At 42.6% G+C, this 13,359-nt stretch overlaps 1 protein-coding gene across 15 annotated transcripts in view; it reads left to right on the forward strand.

Moving 5' to 3' along the window:
- The first annotated feature begins 435 nt into the window (after positions 1-435).
- The window catches only part of FHIP1A (FHF complex subunit HOOK interacting protein 1A), a 438,671-nt gene continuing 425,747 nt past the window's right edge, over positions 436-13,359 (forward strand). For 10 of the 15 annotated variants that reach the window (XM_069105522.1, XM_069105520.1, XM_069105516.1 and 7 more), the window contains exon 1: positions 440-1,168. The gene's annotated coding sequence lies outside the window, so the exon portion shown is untranslated. Of the gene's footprint in view, positions 1,169-13,359 lie in introns of all 15 variants that reach the window. The other 5 variants (XM_069105530.1, XM_069105515.1, XM_069105517.1 and 2 more) reach the window with 3 other exon arrangements.

Below are 13,359 nucleotides of genomic sequence, written 5' to 3' on the forward strand. Positions count from 1 at the left end.
AGGAAATGCCTGGGTTCATAACTCTAGAGGTGAAAGGGGCCTTGAAGGCCATTTGATTCAACTTCCTCATTTTAGTCAGTCAACAAGCATTTAATAGGCGTCATTTGGAGGATCACAGGAAATAACATAAATAAAGCACCATATCAATGCTAGTACATAAGGGTGAAGTAATTTGCCCCACGTCACACAATTAACAAGGGCGAGAGCAGACATTCGAACCCAGTATCTCTGAGTCCACAGCCAAAGCCCACTACAGCTCCCCACGGCCTCTCTTAAGGGGTGGTTGTGTGCGTGTGTTTTACAAATCGTGCAGAACGGAGCGCCTCATGCCTTGGCCAACTGGGCTAGGGCGTCTTCCATTCAGGTCTAGTCCAAGTTTCGGAGGGAAGTTCCTCCCTCTGCGCTCGGCTCCTCCTACTTCACCTTAGGAACCGTCCGCCCTCGCAGCGCTGGAGAAGGCGCAGCGACTACCTGGAGTCCCGGGAGTCCAGGTGGCGGCGGCAGGAGACGCCTAGAAGCGTCGGACGGTCAGAGGGGTCAGAAAAAGCCGGACCTCAGCCGGGCTGAGAAGGACGCGGGTGGGTGGCTGGAGGGTGGGCCGAGGCGTGCGCACACCTCGAAGCCGGCTGGGCAGGTTGCGGCCCCTCCTCTTGCCTGGAGTCGGGGGCGGAGGCGAGGGCAGGGCCTCTGGAGTGGGCGCGGCCCCGCAGTTGGCCTGACGCACCTCCCGAAAGTTCCTCTGGGGTGCCTCCAGCAGCCAACTTTCTTCTGTGAGTCCTACCAGATCCCGGGAGGGGTGACCTCTCGAGAGTTGTGACCCCTCCTTCCCGGTTCCCCCGTAAGGAGCCGGGGTCCCGGACTTGTAGAGCGCGTTGTCCGCGGGGCTGCGCGAAGCATCTGGCTTTTGCCCCTTCCCAGTGATTCCTTCGCTCCGGTAGCGGGGCCGGCAGCTCTGAGAACGGCTGAGCCCGGAGCGTCAGCCAACAGCTCCCGGGCCGTTTCGATTTTGCTTTCTTCCTAGACAAAACTTTCTGAAGTCGCTGAACGGTCAGGGCTTACTTCTTCCAAAGTGTGCGGGAAGTGTCAGACAAGAAGGGATCCCGCTGCTCTTGGTATCTGCTGGAGGAGGAGGAGGGGCAATAGCCCCTCCCCCCTTTCCCATTCCCAGGTATGTTGCGCCTTTACTATATACTTTTGCCACGCTGGGGTGTTTTAGGTTGTTTTTTTTTTTTTGGGGGGGGGGGGAGAAAGGTGAAAGTGTCTCAGTGTTGCGTCCTGTAGTTGGCATCGCGGCGTTCTGCCTGTCCTCTCCAAAAGAATTGCATCAAGGGTAAGAATTGGCTCCTCCTTACCAGGAAGGGGCTGGAGTGCAGCGGGAGCTGGAACCCCAGGAGGTGGCTGTTACTGGGTTACAGCCCAGGGGAGATGGGGCAGTGTTGTTTTGAAGGAGGGGAATGCCTTCTTTTCATCCCATCCACTTTCTTGGTCTATAGTGCTGGTAAGGGGATAGCTTGAGCACCGAGGAAGAAAAGGGTTTAGGGTGGTCACCTTCCCATTGCAATCCCACAGGCTCCCCTTAGCCATCCTGGACCGTCTCTCCCTTTCCAAACAAACAAAAGAGGTGACTCTGAGGTTTGAAGCCACCTCCTGGGTGTAGTAGGAACATGCAAGTTGAGTTGACAGAGTGCTGTTGCCAAACTTCTTAAAGGCCCTTGTAAAGCTAGATGCAAGTCTGCTCAATCCCTTTCTTGGCAAGGGTGGCCCCAGTTCCCTTTCTGCTTAGGATGTGGAGACATGGAAACTGCTGCTGAGTTGGCTGGGAGACTTGTGGTTTGCCGATGTGGGTGATGGTGGCAGCAGTAGGATTTTTTTTTCCTTTGACCCCTGGAATCATTCAACACACATGATAAATAAACCCAGCCCTCTCCTTTACTCCTATACTGTCTATCCCACGGAGATGCAGCTGATATGCCTTGAGAATAGGAAAAAGTTCCCAGGGGAGTTAGGCATCCTTAAGCAAAGGGCCATGGGGTGGGGTGGGGAGTGGGTAGATATGCCTCTTATAATTATACTGTTTTCCAGTAGATTGGATAGGCTCTTTGGCCTCACCCTTGAAAGGACCATGCTACCCAGATCATCTCATTAGGAAGTCAGCTGCTCTCTGTTAATAGCCACAGGAACTCTGATGAAATTATGTAGGTCATTGAAAATAATTCCTGCTTAATCGCCTTTATCCTTTTGATTAAAGAGAAAAGATTTCCTCCTATAATGCACCATGCCTACTTTGTCAGGGTAACATGGATGTCATTCATTGGACACTGGAGTTCTGAACATGATTGCTAGTTCCTGAAAAAGAGCATACCTAGAATAATGCCAAGTTCCTGAAACTGGCAACATCCTCATTCTGTGCATCTTAATCTTCCCTGAACATGCAGAGTAGTCAACAGATTTCGCTATTATTGTTACTATTATTATTTCCACCTAGCATAGTTTGTCAGTTAAAGTTAATTACTGAAAGATCTTACCTTTTTTATGGCAGTTAATCCTTTTTATGGGTAGAAGAGGCTATTGTATTCACGGTTGTTAATTGTCTTTGCACTCTGCTTTCCTTAGGGACAGATCTTAAGGGAATGAAAAGCTAGGCTAGGCTTCACTAAAAATATGGTGAGTGACAGATGGAGAATGAACCTAGGATCATAGATTGAGAGCTAAGAAACCTGAGAGGTAATTTAGTGCAACCCTCTCATTTTACAGATGAGGAAACTAAGTGCTTAATAAATGCTTGTTGGCTGATTTGCCTAAAATCACATTTGCCACTGTCAGAGGTGAGATTTGAACCCAGATTCTCTGTCTCCAAACCCAACATTTTTTTTCCATTGCATAGAACCTTTATAAAAGGAGCCACCTTACTATGGCTACCCCTGGTCTATATGACTATTTGGCTATTTATTTATTGATTGATTGATTGCCTTTTGGAGGGCAATTAGGGTTAAGTAACTTGCCCAAGGTTACGTGGCTACTTTTTTTGTGTGGGTGTTCAGTGTCTGAGGCCGGAACTGAATTCGGGTCCTCCTGACTCCGGGGTGGTGCTTTTGCTCACTACTCCCCTATTTAGCTATTTTAGTGACCAAATATAAGTGAAAGTAATATAACCTTCAATAGTGAGTGAACTTTTGTCATAGGATCAGAAGCTGCTCAGTTTACAGATGAGGAAATTGAGGCCCCAAGGGAGCTGGGAATTGCTTACAGTTACAGAGAACTAGGATTTGAATCCAGGTCCTCTGCCTCTGAATCCCTTGCTCTTGCTATTATACTAGAGTAGAAAGAGAGTGTTCCTTGAATTCCAAACTAATGAGTCACATCAGAGTTCTGTTCTCAGGGGTTTTGTCTAGCTCCATATCTCTGAACTACCACCAGCTAAAAGAGCTCTCTTTAGGAGAGAGCTTACACTGTCACGGCCTCTGTTACCCACTCACTTATCGACCCACTAAACTTTGCATTATTGGCAAAAGGGATGAATTCTTTCAGCAGGGATCAATTCTCAGAGACTTACTCTCCACATCATGTTCTGACTCACTGTACATGGACTTGGATAGCTGGAGAGTTACTGACAACGGCTCCTTCTGATAGAGGGATCTTTTATTTCATGGAATAACCATGCTCCAACAAAGTTGACCATATAATGAGCACTATTTCTTTTTTTTTCTTTTTGAAGGGGGGAAGGTAGGGCATTTGGGGTTAAGTGCCTTGCCCAAGGTCACATGGCTAGTTTTTTGTGTTAAGTGTCTGAGGCCGGATTTGAACTCAGGTCCTCCTGACCCCAGGGCTGGTGCTCTGTGCCACCTAGCCGTCCCATGAGTACTAGTTCTTATTAACTCCATAGAGTTGTTGTAGGGCTGGTAGGTGGCACTTACTCTTGCTAGTTGTGTCACCCTGGGAAAGTCACTTAACCCTATTTACCTCAGTTCCCTCATCTGTTAAATGAGCTGGAGAAGGAAATGGCAAACAACTCCTGTATCTTTGCCAAGAAAACCCCAAATGCGGTCATGACTGAAAAATGACTGAACAATAACAATTTGAAAACTTTTAGCAAGATGGTTAAGACGGTGGATATTCCCCAGATTTGACCCATGATCTGACTTTGTAGTCAGAACTTTGCAGCCCTTAGATTCACAGAGCCACAGAATGTTAAATCTGGAAGGGAATGGAAACGACAAACAGCTGGGTATAGTGGAAAGAGATTAGAAACTGGCATTAGTAGATGTGCCTTGCCACTTATCAGCCATGTGACCTCAGGCAAATCCTTAACCTCTCTCAATCTCAGTCTCCTCATCTGTAAAATGGGGATAATAATACTGTACAGAGTTGTTGTGAGGCCCATAGACATAAATAGCATTGTAACCTTGAACACTTCTGTTAAATGTAATCTAATCTTTTGTTGCTGTTGTTATCCAAAACTCTCATTTTACAGATGAGTAACTGAGTCCCAGAAAACTTAAAGAATTTGCCTTTGGGCCACTTGACACTTTGCCAAGGCAAGTGTTAATTCACCCATCTCTAAACCCAGTATAGCCCTGAATTTCTTCCATTTGTTGTTTTGTCTGATACTCTGAAGTCCTTGGTATCCCTTACTTTTTTTTTTTAAAGCAATTGGGGTTAAGTAACTTGCCCAAGGTTACACGACCAGTTATTTTGTGTGGGTGTTAAGTATTTGAGGCCGGAACTGATCCTGGGTCCTTCCAACTCTGGGGCCAGCACTCTTACTCACTGTGCCACCTAGCCACCCCATGGTATCCCTTACTTTGAAGTTCTTACAACTTTACTCTCATCTTTTTGATCTGAATGTTTATAATGTCTAATTAGATTCACATTATGTATCCCAGCCTGAAATTTCTTTAAGTTTGAAACTTTGGGTTCTGTTAAATGAAGCCATCCCTTGCATTATCAATTCTTTAAGTTCAAAAGGGAGGGGGCAAGTAAGAGTTTATTGTTAGTTTGTTTTCCTAGTGGTATCTCAGTAGTTGTATCTAGGCTTAAACTGCTGAAAGACATGCCAAGATGCATAGTAAAGCAGAGGTCCTTCTTATTTCTAAGTCTGGGTCCTACAAGGTCTCAGGATGGATGCTTTTATTAAATATTTGTTTAAAAATTATTTTCATGTTTACAGCTCCTTTAGTTTTTTTTTTTTTTGGAGGGCAATTGGGGTTAAGTGACTTGCCCAAAGTCACATGGCTAGTAAGTGTGTTAAGTGTCTGAGGCCAGATCTGAACTCAGGTCCTCCTGACTCCAGGGCCAGTGCTCTATTCACTGTGCCACCTAGCCTCCCCTTCCTTTAGTTCTTAATATAGCCATCCTCTTGCCACTCCCAGAGAACCATTCCTTATATTCAAGAGGAAAAAAAAAAGAAAGAAAAGCTGTTCAACAAAATTAACTAATACATCAGCCAAGTTCTATAGGAACACAGCATTCCACATCCATTGCCCCCTGCCTCTGTTTAAGAGAGCACTGCTGCATTCTCATCTCTTCTTTCTGGCCAAATTTGATCACTCTAATTGCACAGATTTTAACCATTTATTTATTTCTTATTTATTCCTTTTTCTGTTCATCCATTCATCCATTAATGTATTCAGCTAGCTACCCATACACTTGTTTGTTTATTGTGCATTTACATGGTTGGGATCATTGTTTTCCTTGTTTTACTTATCAAGATGGATTCTTGATCCACAGTCCATGGCGGCGGGGGGGGGGGGGGTGGGGAGGAGGTAGAAGTTAGGCTAGAAGCTTAGTGTAGTCATCCAGACAGGTTGACTCTGCTCTAGACACATCCCCTTCATCTTCTTTGTACCCCTACCTGCCTCCCCTCCCAGCTTCCTAGATGATTGGCACCTACATGCTTATATCACTAAAGTGAGAAATCTGGCAAACTCTGAGGCAGAGACTTTCCCTCAACACCTCCTGGCAAGAACCTGGCATGACAGGTCCTCCTTCCTCTTCAGAACTGCCATGTTCTGCAGATTTTCTTACCCAAAAGCTGGAAGCTCTTTTGTGGGCTAAGATATGGATGCATCCTGCCCCTTGGAAAACCTAATTTTAATCTGGTCTCCCTGGTGACTGTGATGCTGGCATGTTCTTCTGGATGCCCTCTCACCCCAAATTCCCTTGTCCTTCTCCTTGGTGTTTCAAGTTAAGTGCCTTCTCTAATATGAGTTAAAACAGACTGAATGAACAACAACGAGAAGCTATCCTTCAGCTTCGTTGGCAAAGCACTATATGTGTATCACATTACATATATTTTATATGTATGTCATCTCATTTAATCTTCTCACTGAGCTGCATAGGTAGCTACTATTAGTATACCCATTTTACAGATAAGGAAAAAGGCTAGGAGAGGTTAAATGACTTACCCAGGCAAAATTTGAACTCAGATTTTACTGATTCCGTGTTCACTCTCTCTACTGCTTTTAGTATCACTGTCTGGTTTATTTTTTTCTATTGAAATCTCTAGTTCCCCCAAAAGCAGCTTCAGTGGAACACAACTTGGAGCTGTGATTTCAGTGGTATAGGGAGCTCTGGGGTGAGGAAACTCCTTCTGTCAAATAAATCAGCCCCTTCTCTGAAGCATGTGGCCACAGAGTCTTAGAAAGTTCCCTTGCCCTCTAAAAAGTTCAGTGACTTGCCTAGGGTCCCATAGACAGTATACTTCTTTAGCTCAGGTTTTTATACATCAAAATTTTCCTCCTAAACTTGTGGAATAGAGGGATGATTCCATTCAAGGGGAATTGTAACATGTAGCGAGACAGGAGAGAGCATTGTGGCCAAAGATGCCACTGTATTTGGGGGATCAGCTTTCACATGAGGTGCTTTGAGATTCATTTCATGTTTTTCCCAAGAGACGGCAGTAATTGGTAACAGCTGCAGAAACACTCTGCAGTTGTTGGATGAGCTACTAATTAGCTTTTATGGAGCACAGCTTAATTTTTTTTTTAAGAACTTTATTCTAGGGCATATCATCAAGGTATTCAGAGACCACACAAGGTCTAGAAGAATGTGTCTGTGTGTTTGCATGCATGCAAATGTTCTAATTGTTTCTTTTACAGTCATTAGAATTTACATTTAATAGGATATTACAGGTCAATGGAATGTTTGCACCTAAAGGTGTTCTAGGCACTCTCTCAAATTTTCCATCCACATGTAAGGCGGAAATAAATATTTCTAGCTAAAATTCCTATCCTAGGCTAGTTTGAATAGAAACATTTCACAGATTGCTGCAGGTAAGATGTTATTAACCTTCCTGGATATTTGTGTTGAGACCGAGCTCCATTATTAACCTTTGCAGGGAGGACATCATGTTCTACCTTCCAATACCTGTGTCCTCTGTTACCTGTATTAGAGTAAGGTGAGCATTCACAGCCAGTGATTTCAGTCTGATTTTCTTTTTAATGTGTCTGAATACAGAAGAAGCTATTAATGCATATATGTCCATGTTCATATACTGGTCCTAGTCAACACTAAAAATAACTTACTAGTCATTGTTTTTCTTGTTTAATTAATTTTTAGTTTTCAACATTCACTTTCATAAGATTTTGAGATTCCTGCCTCCCCTCCCCCTGCAAAATAAATAAAAATATTTTGAGTTCCAAATTCTTCCCCCTTCCCAAGACAGCATATACAATCTGATATAGGGCATACACATACAATCATATTACACTTATTTTCACATTAGTCATGTTGTGAAAGAAGAATCAGGACAAGGAAAAACCATGAGAAAGAAAAGCAGTGAAAAAAGAGGAAATAGTCTGCTTCAATCTGCATTCAAACTCCATAGTTCTTTCTTTGGATGTGGATAGCATTTTCCATCATGAGCCTTTTGGAATTGTTTTAGATCACTGTATTGCTGAGAAGAGCTAAATCTATCAAAGTTTGTCATTGCAATGTTGCTGTTACTGTTGTGTATAGTGTTCTCCTGGTTCTGCTCATTTCATTCAGTCTCAGTTCATATAAGTCTTTCCAGGCTTTTCTGAAATCTGTCTGCTCATCATTTCTTATGGAATAATAGTATTCCATTACAGTCATATACCACAACTTCTTCATCCATTTCCCAATTTCCCAATTCCAAAATCCCCGCATTTTCAGTTCTTTGCCCCCTCAAAAAGAGATGCTATAAATATTTTTGTACATGTGACTCCTTTTCACCTTTTTTATGATTTCTTTGGGATACAGACATAGTAGTGTGATTGCTGGATCAAAGGGTATGTACACTTTTATAACCCTTTGGGCATAATTCCAAATTACTTGCTAGAATGGTTGGATTAGTTCACAACTCCATCAATAATGCATTAGTGTTCCAATTTTCCCACATCTTCTCCAACATTTATTATTTTCCTGTTTTGTTATGTTAGCCAATCTGATAGGTGTGCTGTGGTTCCTCAGAGTTGTTTTAATTTGCATTTCTCCAATTAATAATGATTTAGAGCATTTTTTATTTGATTACAGATAGCTTTAATTTATTCATCTGAAAACTTCCTGTTCATATCCTTTGACCATTTATCAATTGGGGAATGACTTGTATTGTAAATTTGGCTCAGTTCCCTATATATTTTAGAAATGAGACCTTTATTAGAGACACTGTAGAAATTCTTTCCCAGTGTTCTGCTTCCCTCCTAATCTTGGTTGCATTGACTTTGTGCAAAACCTTTTTAATTTGGTATAATTAGAATTATCCATTTTGCATTTCATAATGTTCTCTATCTCTTGTTTGGTCATAAATTCCTCCATTCTCCATAGATCTGACAGGTAAACTATTCCTTGTTCTCCTAATTTGTTTATAGTATCAATCTTTATTTCTAAATCATGTACCCTGGTCATTGTTTTTTCTTAAGAGTTGTGCAGAAATAGTGTGGCTGTTCAGTTGTGTTCAAATCTTCATGATCCCATTTGGGGTTTTCTTGGCAGAGATACAGGAGTGGTTTGCCATTTCCTTCAGCTCATTTTATAGATGAGGAAACAGAGGCAAACAGGGTTGAACTCAGGAAGATGAGTTTTCCTGATTCTAGACCTGGCATTCTATCCTCTGTGTCTCCTAGCTGCTTTGCAAATATAGTGATGAGAACATTAATGTGGTGAAGTGAATGGAGTGCAGGATTTAGAGTCTCAGGACATGGGTTTAAATCTTGGCCCTGCCACTTAGTACCTGTGTGACCCTGGTCAAGTCATCTTGCCTCTGTGCTTATCTGACCTCTAAGGAAGTGCTTTACTGGGAGTCAGGAATCTTAGCTTCTACTTCTGGTTCCTAGGTCGGATATTTATTTGACATTACAAACAATTTAACCTAGGGTACTCTGGGTTTCTCTATTTGTAATATAATTCTCACCTGTGACTCCAAGAAACTGTTTCATGAGCAGTGCCCACATTCTGGTAAAACCATTTTGGCAGCCAGGCTAAACTAAGTTGAGGGAAAGCAAGGGAACTGAAACCCACCCATGAGTTAGGGGTATGTCTACTCCAGGCATGTAAAGACTTCCTCTGGTGGAATGGGTGAATGAGGACAATTAGAGCTTGGTCAGACATCCTGCACCATTGCCAGTCATCTTGACTTTTGTTTTGCCTTTGGACTTTGATGACTGGAAGGGAGACTTTGTGCAACTCTTTACTTAAATCCAATTCATGTGCAAACTAAAGCATCACTGGTGATGTCCTTGGTCCTCTTTGAAAACAAAGGACAAACAACAACAATCAATATAGGGGCTATTACCTGACTGTATTTGTTCACAGAACCAGGAACACTGGTTAGAACTTTGAGAAAGCTAACTTAGATGCCATAAAAAGAAGATTTTCCTACTGGATTAGAGCAGTCTCAAACTAGAACAGGCTGCTTTGGGACTTCATGGCTCCAGTGTTATCAGAAGCTTTCTGGATGAGGCTGACAGGCCATCTATTGAGAATGTTTTAATAGGGACTTTTTCTTCAGGGAAGGTGTATCAGCAAGCACCCCAGGGTTTGCTGCCAACACAGGTTCTTAGATCTGCTTTGTTAAAGGAAAGCAACTCAAAAAGGTTTAACAAGCTTACTTTAATCAGTCAAATATGTATTGTTTACCTAGTTCAGGGGAAAAAGGTCAGCACCCCGAACTTCAGAGTATACAGACAGAATTATCAAGACAGAGAAACAGATCAAGTAGACAGGTTTCCAAACTGTCCAACCATTACATTCATACCAAATCAACATCTGGGTTTTTCAAAGTTGGGGGGCTCTCAACAATAGCTTCCCATAGTCTCATCTGATCAAATCACAGAACACTTCTCAAAGTGAGCCCCAAAGCAAAGCCTCACATCAGGGATTATATAGCCTTCTCCTGGGTCAGAGAATGTAACCAACCTCTTGATCCACTGCCCAATCACACAGCATCAAGGTGTGGGCATTCCTGAAAACCAAGCCTCCTGCCACAGGCTCCATATGACCATGTTCAGCCTATTAGGAGGCAGAGTATATTTTCAAATCAAGGAAGGTTCTGAGTCTCTTAAGCCTATCAAAGAGCCTAAGGGCAGGGAAGATCTTTAAATTTGCATTTCTATTACAGAAGGATTGGACCAGATGACTTCTGAGAGTGCTTCCAACTTCCAGATTCTGAAATTTTGTGATTGATGACCTTAGAGATCATTTAGATCAGTATCTGCATTTCTTTTATAGAAAAGGAAATTGAAGTTCAGAGTCAAGTTAGCTCAGCAAACATTTATTAAGCACCTACTATATACCAGGCACTGTACTATGCACTGAGAATACAAAGAAAAGGTAAATAAAGTCCCTGCCCTCCCTTGAGGACTTACAATCTAATGGAGGAGCCAACATGCTAACAACTACATATAAACAAGATATATGCAGGATGAAGGGGAGAGGAATTGAAGGGCAGACTCTAGGATTAAGGGGACTGGGAAAAGCTTCTAGCAGATGATGAGATTTCAGCTGAGACTTTAAGGAAGCCAGGGAAACCAGAGAGATTAGGTACCTTGCTTAAGATCACACAGGTGTAGTAAAGAGCATAACTAGAATGCATACCCTGCTCCTCTGACTCCTACTGGGATGCATTTGTCACTTCCTACAGGCTCAGAAGTAGGGCAAGTGGGGTTGGAAGGTGACATTGATGGTGTCATCTTTGTTGATTTATAATTTAATTTATAATTTATAATTATTCTGTAACAACTCATTCTCTAATACCTTGGGAAAGAAAAACAATCAACTTCTAGTGAAAAACATTTACTAAATAAGTTCCATTTATGCCTTTGAAAATCAGAATCCTTGGGGCTGCTATGTGGCACAGTGAATAGGGAACCATCCCTGGAGTCAGGAGGACCTGAGTTCAAATCTGACCTCAGACACTTGACATTTATTAATTGTGTGACCCTGGGCAAGTCAACCCCTATTGCCTCACAAACAAAACAAAACAAAACAAAACAAATGGGGCAGATAACTGGGAGAGTGAGTGAGTAGAGTATTGGCCCTGGAGTCAGGAGGACTTTAGTTTAAATCTGACCTTGGACACTTACCACTTACTAATTGTGTGCCCTTGGGCAAGTTGCTTAATTCCAATTGCCCTGCTTTTTTCCCCTCCAAAAAGCAAAACAAAACAAAACAAAAAATCAGAATCCTTTCCCAATTTCCCCCTGCCCCTTTGAAGTTTACCTCAGTAACAAAGGGATGCTTGTGCCAAACCCAGCTAACAAGGTGACTGTATCTGGAAATCTGCACACATTAACTTTAGAGAAGCCACACAAGACACAGTAGATGAACAGAAGCAGGGGAACATCAGTGAAGGGGATCTGTGCTTACCTAAACTGTCATTAGAAACAAACAGTCCATATGTAGCATCATACCCATTCACACATAGATTTAGAATAGGAAAGGACATCAGAAGCCATTCATTACAACCAGTTCCCTTAGAGATGAGGAAATTGAAGACCAATGAAGTAAAGTGATCACCTGAGGTCACTTAGTAGCCAAGGAGGATTTGAACCCAGGTCATCTGACTCTAAATTGATCACTTTTCCTGCCATGAAAGCTTTTCTAGAAAATTTTAAAGTGTTTATCCTAGGAATTTTTTTACATGAAAAAGAAATGAGCTCATATATTCCTGTATGTTCTCATTCATACTTGCAATGTGCCTCTGAGGTTTTGTCACTGAGACCATAAACATCTCGAAGACAAGGGAGTAGGTCAGAAACTATAGCCATTGATTGAGCATCGATTCTGTGCCAGTTTCTGTACTGAGCACTACGGATACGTGAGAAAGGCATAAGGCAGCCCCTGCCCTGGAGAAACTCCAAGTCTAAAGACGGACAATGCATTAAAATGCTTCAGAATCAACCGTGGGAGTAGGGTGAGGTCCTGTGGTCAGAGTGGGGAATGACCTGAAGAGGTAAGAGTTCGAGACTTCACTGCATCTTGCAGAGTAATAAATTCCTAAAGATCACAAACTCCAGAAAAATAGCCGAGTGAGAAATGATGAGAATTGGGGCGGCTAGGTAGAGCACCAGCTGCCTTGGAGTCAGGAGGACCTGAGTTCAAATCTGGCCTCAGACACTTGATACACTTACTAACTGTGTGACCTTGGACAAGTCACTTAACCCCAATTCCCTTGCCTTCCCCTCTCAAAAAAAAAATGATGAGAATGCCTTGGGTATCTTCCTTAAATTTAACTTCCTTAAATAGTATATCTGGGAAGAACTTTTTTTGTCTTAATGAGATTTTTATTATCTCCCAGTTGGCCTCTGTGTGTGATAGGGAGCTATTAATAAATAGTCTGATGAATGGAGCATGGTACCATGGGAAGAGCCCTGGCATTGGACTCAGAGAACGTGGGTTTAAATCCTGACTGTACTATTTACTATTTGGATGGCCTTGGGCAAGTCATTTAACATGTCTAGGTCTCAGTGTCCTCATCTGGAAAGTGAGGAGGTTGGAGGAGGAAGCTTCTGAGGTTCCTTTCAGCTCTAGATGCTATGATGAATTGACGGTATTTTGTGTCATTGTCTCCTTTTAGACAGATTGATTATTTTAATTTTCATATATCAAACCTTCACACGTTGTTTCCCCTAAACATTTATGTCAATTAAACAGTTAAATACTTGCAGAAAATTCACAAGTTGACCTTGAATTGTTTTCAGAAATACTGGTTAACTGTTATTTACTTAAGAATTGTATGTTTACATTTGTAATGTTTGTTTCTAATCTTTTGGATGCAGCTTAGTTAAGCATAGGTAGCCTCACTGACTTCCCTCTGTCCACCCATCCTCCCGCTTAAACTTTTCCTCCCCTCCCTCCCTCCCCCCCCCCCCCCCCCCCCCCCCCCTCCCTCCCCCCCCCCCC

Source organism: Petaurus breviceps, unplaced genomic scaffold (assembly GCF_028583685.1).
Source record: "Petaurus breviceps papuanus isolate PSGF00001 unplaced genomic scaffold, PetGlider_PUasm1.0 76, whole genome shotgun sequence".
NCBI lineage: Eukaryota > Metazoa > Chordata > Mammalia > Diprotodontia > Petauridae > Petaurus > Petaurus breviceps.